The 14,232-nt window shown below is 44.8% G+C and overlaps 1 long non-coding RNA gene across 1 annotated transcript in view; it reads left to right on the plus strand.

Moving 5' to 3' along the window:
- The window catches only part of LOC117070955, a 72,799-nt gene that overhangs the window by 35,221 nt on the left and 23,346 nt on the right, over positions 1–14,232 (plus strand). The window contains exon 3 of the long non-coding RNA XR_004432113.1: positions 7,879–7,952. This is a non-coding gene — a long non-coding RNA (uncharacterized LOC117070955). The remainder of the gene's footprint in view (positions 1–7,878; positions 7,953–14,232) is intronic.

Below are 14,232 nucleotides of genomic sequence, written 5' to 3' on the forward strand. Positions count from 1 at the left end.
GTCTACGGAATGCTTTGCTCGGAGATGAGCTCAGAGCAGAGCCGTCAGCAAATGCAAGGTGGCTGCAAAGACCAAGTACAAAGATTCTCTTAGAGAGGCTCAAGTCAGCGGATTAGAACAAACCAATTAAGGGTGTTTGTGTATTTAGCATTTTGCACTCAAAATACTTACGGGGAAGGGTAATCCTTCGAAATCAAACACATCTTGCCGGTTAAATGTTGGTGTAAGTTTTTTTTTTGGAGGTAGGGCCCAGACATGGCGGCCAGAGCTTATGTGAAAAGGCAAATTACCTATACATGAGGTTATGCCTAATTACCTGAATTACCCTCCTCCGTTGAGTGAAAAACACAGTTTTCATCAGTCCCGTATTAATTATGGCTGCTGAGAGCTGCAGTTGGCAAAGGCGTGTTTTTAGCTCATGACTCAGGGCTGACTCAGGGTTGGGGACTGAGCTTTCTGTGGCCTCAAGCTGGGTCCCCTTTTTTTCCTGGAAACGCCTAAACTGCTTGCCAATCCCTTTGACAGGGCCCTTGGACTTTCCCGGGAGGCTCAGCATGTTGTTGTTTTTTTTTTTGTTTGTTTTTTTGTTAAGACGTATTTTCTTTTTTTCTTTCTAATTTTTCATTTTAGGTTTGGGAGGTACATGTGCAGCTCTGTTACATGGGTAAATTGCATATTGTGGGGGTTTGGTGTACAGATTATTTTGTCACTCAGGTGGTGATTGGCATAATATCTGAAAGATAGTTTTTCAATCCTCAACATCCTCCCACCCTCTACCCTCAAGTAGGTCCCGTGATCTGTTGTCCCTTTCTTTGTGTCTATGTGTACTTAGTGTTCGGCTTCTGCTTTTAAGTGAGAACATACAGTATTTTGTTTTCTGTTCCTGCACTAATTCACCTAGGATAATGGCCTCCAGCTCAATCCATGTTGTAGCAAAGGACGTGATTTCATTCTTTTTTATGGCTGCATAGTATTCCATAGCGTATATGTACCATATTTTCTTTATCCAGTCCACTGTTGACGTGCAGCTAGGTCGATTCTCTATCCTTGCTATTGTGCATAGTGCTGTGATGAACATACCAGTGCATGTGTCTTTAGGGTGGAATGATTTCTATTCCTTTGGGTGTATATACCCCATAATGGGATTGCTGGGTGGAGTCGTAGTTCTGTTTAAAGTTATTTGAGAAATTTCCAGACTAGAGCACCTGGATTTAAGCTCCTGGCTTCCAAGCTGGGGGTAGGGGGTGGGGATGTGGCCAATTTGCCTTCAGCCCCATGTGGTTGCCTGAGCTGGGTGCTTCTGTTCCCACCTGTGCATCAACCTGATGACTGTCCTGAGACACCAGTGTTAGCTTCTTCTTCAGAAAGGTGAGGAAACTGAGGCCTGGACTTTGAAGTGGTGCAGCAGGGATCTGAAGTCAGTATTTCCTGACCAGAACCGCTTTTTTCTCCTCATTGCTCTTTGGGGGCCTCACTCAGGTTACCTGCAGGGCACGAGGTGCTAAGTGGCCTCAAGAAGGTGGGTCTCACTTCTTCAAGCTGCACCGCTTCTTCAAGTGGCTCGGGGCTGGACAAGTTTGTGATTCCATCTTAAGGGCTTTGAGGACATGCCAAGTTATAAAATATGGAAGATTTTCCAGGTGGGGAGAAAGGACTTTGTCATCCATCTTGGCCTTGCTTCTGCACTGATGGATGGATTGACCATTTGGTCATGTTTGTGAGACTATTTTCCCGTCTAGTTTATCTTCTCACACACCATCACCTCTGCCTTTGAGTGGTCACCCAGGTCTGAGTCTACAGTGCAGGCTGAGAGGGTCAATGGGCATCCTCAGCAAATGCTGTCCCATGTAAATGTCTAGCGAGCTCCCTGCATGGGTCCTCAGGAAACACCCATTTCCCTTCCAGCCTCTCTGGCCCTCTGAGGCTGACAGGTGTGTTCTCCTTCCCTGTCTGTTTCCCCCACACAGTGAGGGGAGGTAGGACTTCATAGACCCAGGCTTGACAGATGACAGATGGGGAAGTGCAGCTTCAAAAAGTGACCTTTTCCCAGCCAAAATGGGGCTAGGTTTTGGCTCCCTAGTCCAGACCTGCTATGGTTTTTCTGGGAAGCATGAGGTAAGAGTTCCAAAGAGTAGCCTCCCATTTAAGCACCAAATATCCCTGGTCAGCATCCTTCCTCTGACACCCCCGCCCACATCACATGGGGATGGCCTCGGGGGGGATGAACCAGCGTGAACTACCCTCTAGGTTGTGAGCCTCACAGTTAACTATTCACATCTATCAGTTCATTTTTTTTGTCTTAAATACCCCCAGGAACTGGGTTTTATTATTCCACATTTTCCGAAGGGTAAACTGAGGCACACAGAGAATTAAGGCATCTTGTTCACGATGACTCGTCCTGACTGTTCATGACAGTCCAGCTTGGCATGGTCCAGCTTGGTGTAGCCTGACCAAGACTGGAACCCAGTCTGGCCAGATCCTACCACAAGCTCCTTCCAGCCGCTGTGGCCAGGCTCACTTGTGAGGGGCACGGGGGCTCTGTGGGGGCCCCAGTGGTCCAAGTGACAGGAGTGACAGTGCCCCCCAGGGTCTGTCATGGTGTGTTCACCACCAAGGGTGCACAAACCATGCAGACACAAACTCTGCCTCCTGTTGGAGATTGACAAGGCCAGCTGGCATTTGCAGACCAGGAGAACACCTGCTCCACAACAGGAGGTTGAATTCTGCCCAAATCTTCAGTCTCCCAATTTGTCGGACCACAGGAAGCCTTTTCCCCTCCCCACCTCTCCCCTCCCCTCTCTTCCCCTCTGTCCCCGCTCCCTCCTCTCTTCTCCCCTTTCCTTTTCTGTCCCTTTCCTTTCCTGTATTTTTCTCATCCTTTCCTTCCCTTCCCTTCCCTTCCCTTCCTTTCCCTTCCCTTCCCTTCCCTTCCCCTCCCTTCCTTCCCCTTTCCTCCCCTCCCCTCCCCTCCTCTCCCCTCCCCTCCTCTCCCCTCCCGTTCATTCCCTTCCTTTCCCTTCTCCTCTCTTTCCTTTCTCTCTCTTTCTGTCTCTTCCTGTGTATCTCTATGTCACCCCATGTCCCTCTGTGTCTGTCTCTCTGTCTCGCTCACTTTCCCTCTCTCTTTTCCAAATCACCAAAGGCCAAAGACTCTTTGGGAAACAGGGCTCTGAGACTTTGAGGAGAAGAAGGCTGAGCTCCAGTCTGCACACCTGTTTGTTTCCAGGCCCACTTTGGGCCTGGTGTCCCGAAGTTAGACACGCACTGTCACTGGGTAGACTCTCACCGTCCCTCACCACAACCAAGGTGTGTGACTCTCCTGGGGTCCCCAGTGAGCACACAGAGGCCCAGACAGCCCATGTAGACAGTGAGCTGGGTTCAATCCCAGGTCTGAGTGCCCGTCCTGGCCCCTCTCCTGTGACCATGGACACTTGGAGTGTGGAGGCATGAACTCGGGGTTTGGATGGGGTTGCAGTCCCTGCTTCCAGCTGCTACTTGGGCTGTCGGGTTATCTCTCCTCAGCCTGGGCTCCCTGGATGTTGTGGTCTGTCCTGTTGTGCGAAGCCCCCAGGGGAGGCAGGGAGGAGTCTTGTTCATCTTTAGTTCATCTTCATACAAATGAGCCGGCCAGTTGGCACTCGTCTGCATTTCCACTGCAGCAACAGGAAAGACGAGATCCACGGTAATTGCCATCCCATCTTCTTGTTCTCTGGTCAGAGCCGTTCCTAACTGTCAGAGTGACTTCTCGCTCCCTGACACAATAACCCTTGCGACACTTCTTTGGTCCCCTAGGAGTTTCAAGGCAGGAAAATTCTCAGCTCCTTGGGGTTACCTAGGGCTGACTCTGATGCTTAGGGACAGTTCTTGTCCCCAGACACGATGTTGCCCCTCCTTTCCCCCTGAGCTAAGACCTATTGTTTCTACTTAACCTTGCTTCCAGGATCTGAAAACATCTTTTAACCAAATAACTATGATTCATTTCTGGACAGGCCAGCAGAAAGAAAGGATTAAGATTTGGAACTCCTCCTGGCCCCACTTCCCTTTTATCTCCTCATCGCCTTCTCTTTCTTCCTTTCCTGCCCGGCCCACCTTCCTTTGGCCTCCTCCCCAAGCCCCAATTAGCAGACAGGAGGGGCTGCTTGGTCAAGGGCACATTGTGGGTGGTCCAGACCTTTGAGAGGATTTTCTCTCTGCATCTCTAGCTCTGGAGAGACAGGCGACTGACATCAGTGGGAAAATCTTCCCAGGAGATTTCAAAGCATTGGAGACTGAAGTGTTGCTGGCGAATTAAAAAGAAAAAATTAAAAAAAGGCAAAATCTCCCAAAGGCAGTATTTGGACATGATCATTTGACCTCACCCCACTGTTGCTCCCCTGCCACCTCAGTGTTCGGATTCCATGATCTCAGGCTTCCCTGGAACTGCAGAGCTTGCCACTGATGCAAACCTTCCTGACTGGTAGGAAACATGCAGGGGTGTGAGGAAAGACAACTGATGTTTGTGGAGAGCTAACTTTGTGCCACGTGTTTTTGTGTGTGTCCACAGATTATGTTACTCTTTGGTCCTCTAAGAATGATGATGATAGCAGACACATGGGAGAGGCACTGGATGCCGGCCAGTGTCTCCATACTTTGCATGTACTAGCTAATTTAATTTTCACAGCGATCTATTTTTCTTTTTTTTTGAGACAGAGTCTGGCTCTGTTGCCTAGGCTGGAGTGTATTGGCATGAACTCGGCTCACTGCAACCTCCGCCTCCTGGGTTGAAGTGATTCTCCTGCCTCAGCTTCCCGAGTAGCTGGGACTACAGGTGCCTGCCGCCACGCCCAGTTAATTTTTGTATTTTTAGTAGAGACGGGGTTTTACCATGTTGGCCACACTGGTCTCAAACTCCTGACCTCATGTGATCCACTCGCCTCCCAAAGTGCGGGGATTATGGGTGTGAGCCACCACACCTGGCCTCACAGCAATCTTATGAAGTAGAAACTATTATTATCCTGATTCTACAGTAGAGGGTTTTGAAGCACAGAGACATTTAGTAACCCGATGAAGGTCACACAGCTCAGAAGTGGTGGAGCCAGAAATCCAACTGCAACTGTCTGACTCCAGCATAACTCTGTGGTGTTATCCATTTAGTCAGACTGCAATTTACCCCTTAGGGATAACCTCCCCCAGAATTGTGTAGCTGCGGGAGGTGAGGTGATGTCGGCTGGGGATGGGTAGGCACGGCAGTGCTACATATTCAGACCTCAGCTTGGCCACCAATGGGAACATGTTCCTGCCCATTGTGCCTGCGTGGGCCAGAGCATGAATTGGGATCTATCTCTCTCAAACCAGCATGGTTAGGGGTGAATGTGTCTATGTCATAAGTCACCACCTCTCCCCTGCTTTGAGGAGATGTCAGTATGGGGCACACAGGAAGAGGCCTACAGAACAAATCTCAGGGGGATGGGGACACGGCATTATTAGTTACCATTGCTGTTATTGTTATCATCTCTTAGCAAAGAGGCTCTAGTGGTTCCTATCAACCCCTGGAAATGTAGTTTTGTTCATGACACGTTAAGCTCTAGAAACGATGTGTTCTTTGCTCCACAGGGAGCTTTCAACGTTTGTTCACTCACCATTTGGTTGGGTGAGTTGCAGAATCCCTGCCAATGTTATTCCAGCCAGTGAGCCACAGTGGATAGGTAGGCATTTGGAATGGAGGTATGATGACCGCTAGGGGCAAGATTTTGGTAAAATCTGATGGAATTCTGTCTGGCCTGCATAAGTGTGTTTCCTGGCATGCATTTACGTGTACTTTGCTTTGTTTTATTTTACTTCCCTCTTATTGAATATTTCCTCTTTTCCACAGTCTCATGGAATAGATGTTGACTTTCACTCTCCCAAAGACCACGCAAAGATGGAGTGGCCCGTGCTCCCCACCAGGGCCACGTATGGTGGGCGGCAGCATCAGGTCCCATGTGTGGAGCCAGGATCTGCATTTTACTCTGGGTCTGCCAGCAGTTCCTGGTACCAACTCCCGCCATCGCTGGCCCTTTCTCTCCCAGCCCGTAGCCACTCCTCCTCCCCCTTTGCCTGCTGCATCCAGAGCAGAGTCTGCAGCAGAACAGGGCAGAGGAGCGTGGAGCTCCTTGGACTGCAAATGCTTTCTCCGCGGTGATTGCAACAGCAGCTTTTGCCAAATTCGGAGTCTGTTTGGCCTTTGAGGGTGCTGAGTTTGGAACTAAATGCAGCAGCCCCTTTGGAGTCAAAATTTGGTTTCCTCTTGGAAAATGAGTACTTCCTGATTGCTAGAGAAATAGAAGAAAGTCTTTAAAAGACTCTGGTGTTCCTGTTGGCCTCCAAACCATCGGCCTATAGCATTTTGATGATTTAAGTGTTGATGGATTAAAAACATGTGGTCTGAGTTTTCCCTGAATTCAAATACATGTGGAACTTAAAGGAAAGTTTTTTTTTTTTTTTTTTTTTTTTAAAGAAAGGATTTGGAGAAACAGCCTGGATTTTACTCGATGCCCTGACTTTGAAAACTTGGCGTAAGGTATTTTCCGTGTATAAGCTCCAAAGGGGCTCTTCTGGGCCCTCTGGAAATGTCTTTGATTGGTGGGGAGGCAGAAGAGACTCGTGCAGGAGTGGGGTGGGGGTGGGGGCTCAGATTCCTTCCGCGCTGGACCCATCAGCTTTGTGCACCTCTGAACACGGGGAGATGGCTAGACTTGAGGAGGAAAAGAATGCTGCCACCTGTATCTTCCAGAGACCTCCCCCTTTCATCCTAATTTTGCTCAAAGTCTATCAATGTCCAGCCAGTCAACATCTACTGAACACCTCCTCTGTGCCAGGATTCTGAGTGGATTCCATGTGAATGTCTACTGCTTGCTCTTTCTTCTCCCATGCTCTACCCAACCGAGCACCTCAACGTTCCAGCCACCCTGCCTTGGCCCGTGTGGATTCCCCTACCTGGCATACCCTTTTCTGATCTTTATCCAGCCAAGTCTCATCCATTCACACCCATAATTTTCACTGCAGTGCTTTCTCCAGACTCTGGGCTCCATCAACACTTGGGAGTAATGGCGGACTCACAGGGAGATCTGGCTCCTTGGGTTGGAATCCCTAATTGCTCAGGACACAGAGCTGCACAGAGGGATGTTGGCATTTGCTCCTGCTGCTCAGCTCTGCCCCGTCATTTTTGGAGGGTTTTCTCTGGCCTCCTCCCTCTCGTGCCTTGTTTACTGCAGGGAGTGATTTTAGTTTAATAGAACCGGGAAGGAATTCCGCTTTCATGTGGTTGAGAAGCAGAGGCCCACTCAGATATCCGTGGGGTTTCATGGCCAGGCAGGGGAGTTGGTAAATGTGTTGGGGAGAGCCCTGATCCCAGCAGCTCACTGGGAACAAGGCCTATAAATAACTCCTGCCAGTCAAAGCATAATGATTTCAATCTTCCCACTGTATAAATAAACAGTATTGTTCAGGAGTTCTCCTTGGCTACAGTTTTGGCCCATTAGCAAAGGCTTGCAGAGGATCCAGCTGGAATTTTTGTCGAAGGCAAAGGATCTGACATTTGGGGAGTAATTACTGTGTGCTCGGCCCCGTGTGAGACATCTGAATAGACTGTCCCGTTAAACTCTCATGCCAACTCCAAGAGTCAGTATCATCCCCGTTCGACAGATGAGGAAATGGAGGCTCAGGGATGGCATGGCACAAGCCAGAGCTCTCGAACCGGGGAAAGGAAAGTAACGTCAGGCTTGTCACAGTGCAGACCCCTGGCACCTCAGCCCCTCACTGTCTCAGTCATCCTGCAGCAACACTACCAAGACCAATATTCATGGAAGGCTTGTGTTTTCCCTTGGTAATATAAATAACACATGCTCTTTTTTTTTACAGGAACGTTTGAAAATTTAGAAATGCAGAAAGAAAAATGAAAATCACCTGTATCCTTGCCACCCAGAAAAACACACGTGAGTATGTTTTGTTTACATTCTTCCTCTGTTTAGACAGATCGGTAGATAGATAAGAGATGGAGAAATGACCTTACAGACACACACACTGAGGGATGAATGGTTTTTAAAAACACAGCTGAGATAATAGAGTAGATTCTGTTTCAGAAGGAGCTTTGGTTCACTTGATGCTGATGATGCAGATATTATCTCCATTTTCAAGATGAGGCATTGGTGGCTCAGAGGGTGGGATGATGTGTCTATGCCTGTGCAGGTGGACAGGACCTGATTTCCATCCTGCCTCCTCCTTCTCTTCTCTCTCTGCCCCCATATGCAGGTGCAGGTACTCCTCTGGGCATGGATCAACTAGCTCATTGCACTCTTCCATTAGTTTCTAGATAGCTGAAGGTCGGCATTCTAGTCCTGATTGTGTGGCTTACTAGCCTTGGGGCCTTAGACAACTCTCCTTCTGTTTTCCTTCATCCATAAAATGGGTACACGTTGATCTAAAGCTCTAGTGAACCTGAAAGTGTTGGTAGAGCATGCTCTACAGATCATCTCTCGAGGCTGGGAACAGGGTAGAGCAGAGGTCTGGATTTTGAAGCCAAGGTTTGACATTTAGATACTGGGAAGACTTGGGAAAGTCACCTGACCTGTGCTTCAGTTTTCACATCTGTCACACGAAGACCATGGTGTCTATCTCATGATGTTGTGGGATCATTATCATAACAACAGGAGGTGTTCTTGCGATGGGTTGTGTTGAGATCTTTTCATAGATTCCTTCGCTGGTCCTCAACAACTCTGTGAAGATTAGGGATGATGACTCTCCCCATTTTACAGATGAGAAAACTGTGCCACAGTTAAGAAATTGAGGGCTGAAGTTACACAGCTAGAAAACTGGATCTGAGCTGGATGAAGACCCTTTGAAATGGGAAACCCTTTTCTATACAAAACTCAAGCCAGGCTTCTGGCTACACAAAGTGGGTTTGGGACATTTGTCTCTATTACTGTTACCCAAAATGTATCTCAGCCAACAATGAAAATGAATCAATTTTTCACTTTCCTTGACATAAGGAAAAACCACACTCGCAAACCGTGGAAAGTTATGCATATCTCCTAAATCCTGCAAAATGCAATTGAAGAGGAGGGTACCCAGAGCTAGTACCAACTCTTTGGACTTTGAGCCGGAAACAACTTTCCCTAAGAACAAGTCACCCAGGGCTAAAAGACATATCGAATGAACCATGGATTATGACCACATCATCTAAGCACGGGTGGGCAATGTCCTGTGGAGACTCGGATGACATCATGCAATGATGAGAGGGTGGAGGTGCAGGAGAAATGGACTCAGCATGCCAGTTCTAGTACCTACGACTAAGGCCCTTGGTCTCGGGAAAGCACTGGTTATCTGTGCAATGAGGAGGAGGAGAGAGAGACGCTGAACTCTGGATCAAACTCAGAGACCTCCCATGGAAAAGGAAAAGCTCCTTTTCAAGGCCAACAGGATAGGGACATGTTTCAGGGCAAAGGAAATCACATTTAAGAAATGAGGAGTTCCAGACACCAGGCCGTGTCCAAGTTCGTGATGTCCCAGTTCATGCTCTTTTTCACCTCACTCTCTCTCAAGTCAATATGTGGCTAGCTCCATTCAGCATGAAAGGTTACACAGCCCGTGACCTATTGTACTGCAAAAATAAAATAATCACAGCCATGGAGGGAAGAAATCCCTCATCAAAAGACAGACAAAGGGAATTTCTAACATAAATTGCCCAAGAAAAGAAGGAAAAAATTTAGACAAATAATTCTCCATAAATTAAAAAAAATTACAAAACAACATATGAAGAGATGAAAAGGGAGATGGCAGAACTCAAGAAAAAAAAAACTGATGTGAAAAAGAAAAATGCTACACAAATTTAAGCTTCACTAGAATCTGAAGTGGGAATCAACATACTAGAGAAACATTGTCGGGGACATGCTGGTCTGGCCAACTCTATAGCATGTATTGGCATCTTCAGCACCACACTCATTATAGCACAAGACTCCCACATATTGAAAGATATTTGGGAGGCTTACATAACCCCCAGCCTCTCCAGCTACTGTGTCAAGGAAAAATACCATCCCCCATTTTCAATGTATGATGATATAAAAAGATTGTAAATATGTTATACTACTATTATAATTTTTTTTTTTTTGTGGTGGGGGACAGGTTCTTGCTCTGTCACCTAGGCTGGAGTTTAGTGTCACAAGCATAGGTCACTGCAGCCTTGAACTCCTGGCCTTAAGTGATTCTCCTGCCTCAGCCTCCTGAGTAGCTGGGACTCCAGGGGTATACCATCATGCTCAGTTAATTTTTAAATTTTTTATAGAGATGAGGCCTTGCTATGTTGCCCAGGCTGGTCTTGAACTTCTGGTCTCAAGCAATCCTCCTGCTTCAATATATTTTTATAATAGATAGGCAGAAAAGAGAAATAAGATAAATGCATAATTTGTGTTCTTTGGGGAGAGACCGAACAAATGACACTGAAAAACATTAAACAATATAACTGAAGAAAACATTACTGAAATAAGGGCTACAGATCACAATACTTATGAGCATTTCAGGGAAAATAAACATTCCCCGAATGGAAACTCCCTATTTATTTTGTTTTTCAAATCTATACAACACAAAGATGAAGTAAAATAAATGATGCAGGAATGATGGCATCATGGCGAGATGGTGAACATAACAGTCACTAAAACTGACTGAACCAAAATTTTGTTCACTGAATGAAATGTAAATATTATAAAGCTAGACAATAATAATACAACTAAAAAGAATTGAGAGATAGAGAAGAAATACATGGTGTTAATTTCCACTTCCTTCATTGCAGGAAGCTATTAGTCTAAAATTAAAATGTAATTTAAAGATAACTCAAACCCAATGTGTGTTACAATGCTTTTTTTTTCCTTCAGAGGGGCCTTTTAGGAAGGAAGTCATATCCCATATACTGAAGAGAATGGATCTGAGATAAGCCTTCCAATTTTACTTTAGTTTCTTTTTTATTCCATTAAATTCAAGTAAAATATAATCTAGAACTTTTAAATATTAAAAAGTATGCATAATGTTTCAATTTTTGTCCCTTTATCTTTCTTTTATTTCACCATTACTATCATTTTATCTGTTTTTACACATAGAAGAATGCTTAGAATAATGTTTACCAAATACTGGTGGTCATTGTTTGTGTGATGGAATTTTGAATAGTTTTTCTTTTTTTTTTAAACTAGCTTTTTCGTACTTTTTTGTATTATCGGGGTATTTTCACAATGAACATGTATTATATTTACTAAACAGAGTCAATATTCTTAAAAAAAAAAGCACACTATCACAATGGGAGAAAAAGACACACTAATTTTATTTTATCCCCACTCTATAATGGGAGGTGTCTCTGTGGGCTGCCCATTCTGGACATTCAAATTCTAATGGTGGCTGCAAACCTATTTCCGACAATTTTTTTCGAGAATATGTGATGTGCTTTGAAGCTCAGGCTACATCTTAAAAAAAAAAAAAAATGAGGCCATACAATGGAATAAAGTTCAAGCGCACTTGCATTTAAGTTAATTATAAAGAATACATTAATTTAACTGCACTGAAGTGATATCATGAACTCCAATGCCTCTTTTCTTGTGGGAGTTGCCTGACACAAAGCAGGTGTGAAGAGGGTAAACGTGTGTGCTGTGGACTCATTTGGAGACTAGTTCGGCGTCATCTGCTGATTCACTTTTCATGGTATCCCATAATCATAATGTGTAGTTTAAGTCTGGTATTATATAATGGTTTTCATTTGGACTCTGCTAAATACCTTCACTTTATAATCTCAATTTGATAGCTGAGAACCCCTAGGGAAGGACTGAACCAGCCTGGGTTAAAAACCAAGCACAAATTCAACAGAACAAAACACACTTTACTTGGGAATCTTGTATTTGTTGAAATTATGAGAATAACCAAATAGGAATGATCACCTGGCAGTTTGAGAAACAAAGTTTTCCCATGATACAGGTTTCTCTCACACACAGTTTTAATATTTGGCCAATTTGGCTCAATTTGATAGATGAGAAAGCCCATGTATCACCCATTTTGTTACTTTCTGAAGCTCCAGTATCCCTGAGGATATGCAGTAGCCCCTTCTGCCATCCATGTCATGTGGATGAGACTTGCCTCCTTCTGTAAATTCCAAGAGTGTGCAGGTGACCTGGGCTCAGGAACTCAGTGCATTCCACCTGCCTGAGCACCATGAATTAGTTCAGGGATGGGCAAGGACTCAGAGGTGGCCCATGGGAGCAAACACGGGGCCTTTTTCTAGTGTACCCAATAGAGTAGTAGAGATGCACAAGAGTAGTACAGTAGCACAAGAATAGTACATATGACACAAATATGTATCTGCCAAGCACGATCACATAGGTTCCAGGAATAAAGCCGACACGGAGGAAAACAGAGACAAGAGAGAAAGATAGACTAGTTCCCATTGCATTGTTGAAGATCTTGGATCCAGCCATGCCTGAGCCCAATGCACCTTGGATTTTGGAGATACACAAGATACTTTATCCATTTGGCTTTTGGTCACTTGAGGCTTAGTGGTCCTTATGCATTAGGAAACAACACACTAGACAGAGCCGAGGTGGAAGCTAGATCTTCTCACTCTCAGTGTGGACGCCTTCCACCAGACTCCTTCTACCAGACCAGTGTGGACTCCTACCAGACTCTGGGGTACCTCTGTGGCTTTGTTTGTGGAAGAGGAAGGCTTACGCATTTACTGTGCACCCCGTTTCTCAGGTGTGACTTCCCCCATGAAAACTGAACTGCAGTAGATGAATAAATTACAACTAAAAGGTTGTCACTTGGAAAGTTTTGTTTTAAATGATCTAAATTAAAGGAATAGTCTTTCCCTTTTAATGTGCGTATAAAATCACTGCACTTTTCTGGTTAACAATATAGTTTCCATTCTCATTATCAAAATCATAAAAATGAGTGAGATGACAGTTTCTTTTTAAAATGTGAAGTGTTTTATGCCAGAAGTTATGAGAAATTAGATGGGGACTCTCGCTATCTGCAGGTGTAAAAGAGTGACTTTTTTTCTTTCTTTGTGTATTTTTTCACAGTTCTGATCTAATCCCCTTTCTTTAAAAACAAGGATAGAGATATATACCATTAGTCAAAGAAAACAAGAAAATCCACACACAAACCCTCGTACTTTTATGGAGACAAAGAGAAGGCAGTGAGCTGTCCAAAAGGAAAGTTATAAATGTAATGATAGGAAGATCACGTGATGCACATTAATTCAGAAAGGCTCCTTCATTGGATTGTGATCTGATTGTGTTTACAAATATATAGCCAGAAGGCTTTTAATTTTGGGGCAATTTCATTGTTCATAGATATATATCTGGCTGCAGATATACGTCTATGAAATTATGTGCTTATGTGTTTTCAATGAGATACAGCCCCTCTCCTTTAATGCAATAATGTTCCCACTTTATGATCTACGGTTGCCCAAAGTTGGGGCAATTTTATAACAATCTTATTTGAAATACCATAATATATGAAAGATGTAAATAATGTGATGTTTAGAGACCCGGTTGAAATTTGAATTCATTGGAATTTAGCATTTGCTGGAGCTAACAAGGACAGACTTTATTAAATCGCAGGGATTGGGTTCTTCTTGCATTTCCAGCTACTTCTTGCCTTCTTGCTGTTTATTTTTCTTTTAAGCCCGAGTTCAATAAATAAACCCAACTAACAATTAAAAAGTCCCCAAATGATTCTAGATTGAAAAACGCAAAAATAGCCTGGCTGGCACTGCACTTGCAGTGGAGTTTGATTAAATTCTCTAATTGCATTCGAAAGGGTGGGGAAGATCACAATACCCCGGCGCTTTTAGCATAAGCCTCCAACGAGAAACTTCAATTACCACTAAAAATGGAAAATGTTCATAATAGATAAATGCTCTTCCCATTTGAGAGCTGCCTTTTAAACATTACATAACTGGTTTGGGTGAGATACTATTCTATTTCCTGTTGTATGCTGTGGATCGATTTACGCCCCCTGACCCAAACCTGGGAACCTTCTCTCTCTTCCAGGGGAGATGCTTTGCCTGTAACCAGCTTGGCTGAAACAGTTTTTTTCCTAGTCTGAGACTGGATGCCCTGTGTTAGGGCTGGGGGTCTTTAACGTTCCTCGGACAGAAGGAAGAACAAAGACAGAGGGAAGTTGTTAGTAGGATGGCTTTAGAGCAACTGTGGCATCTACTGTTGGTTTGGAATCTGCTGT

The sequence above is a fragment of the Trachypithecus francoisi genome, unplaced genomic scaffold (assembly GCF_009764315.1).
Source record: "Trachypithecus francoisi isolate TF-2019V2 unplaced genomic scaffold, Tfra_2.0 Lachesis_group3, whole genome shotgun sequence".
Classification (NCBI taxonomy): domain Eukaryota; kingdom Metazoa; phylum Chordata; class Mammalia; order Primates; family Cercopithecidae; genus Trachypithecus; species Trachypithecus francoisi.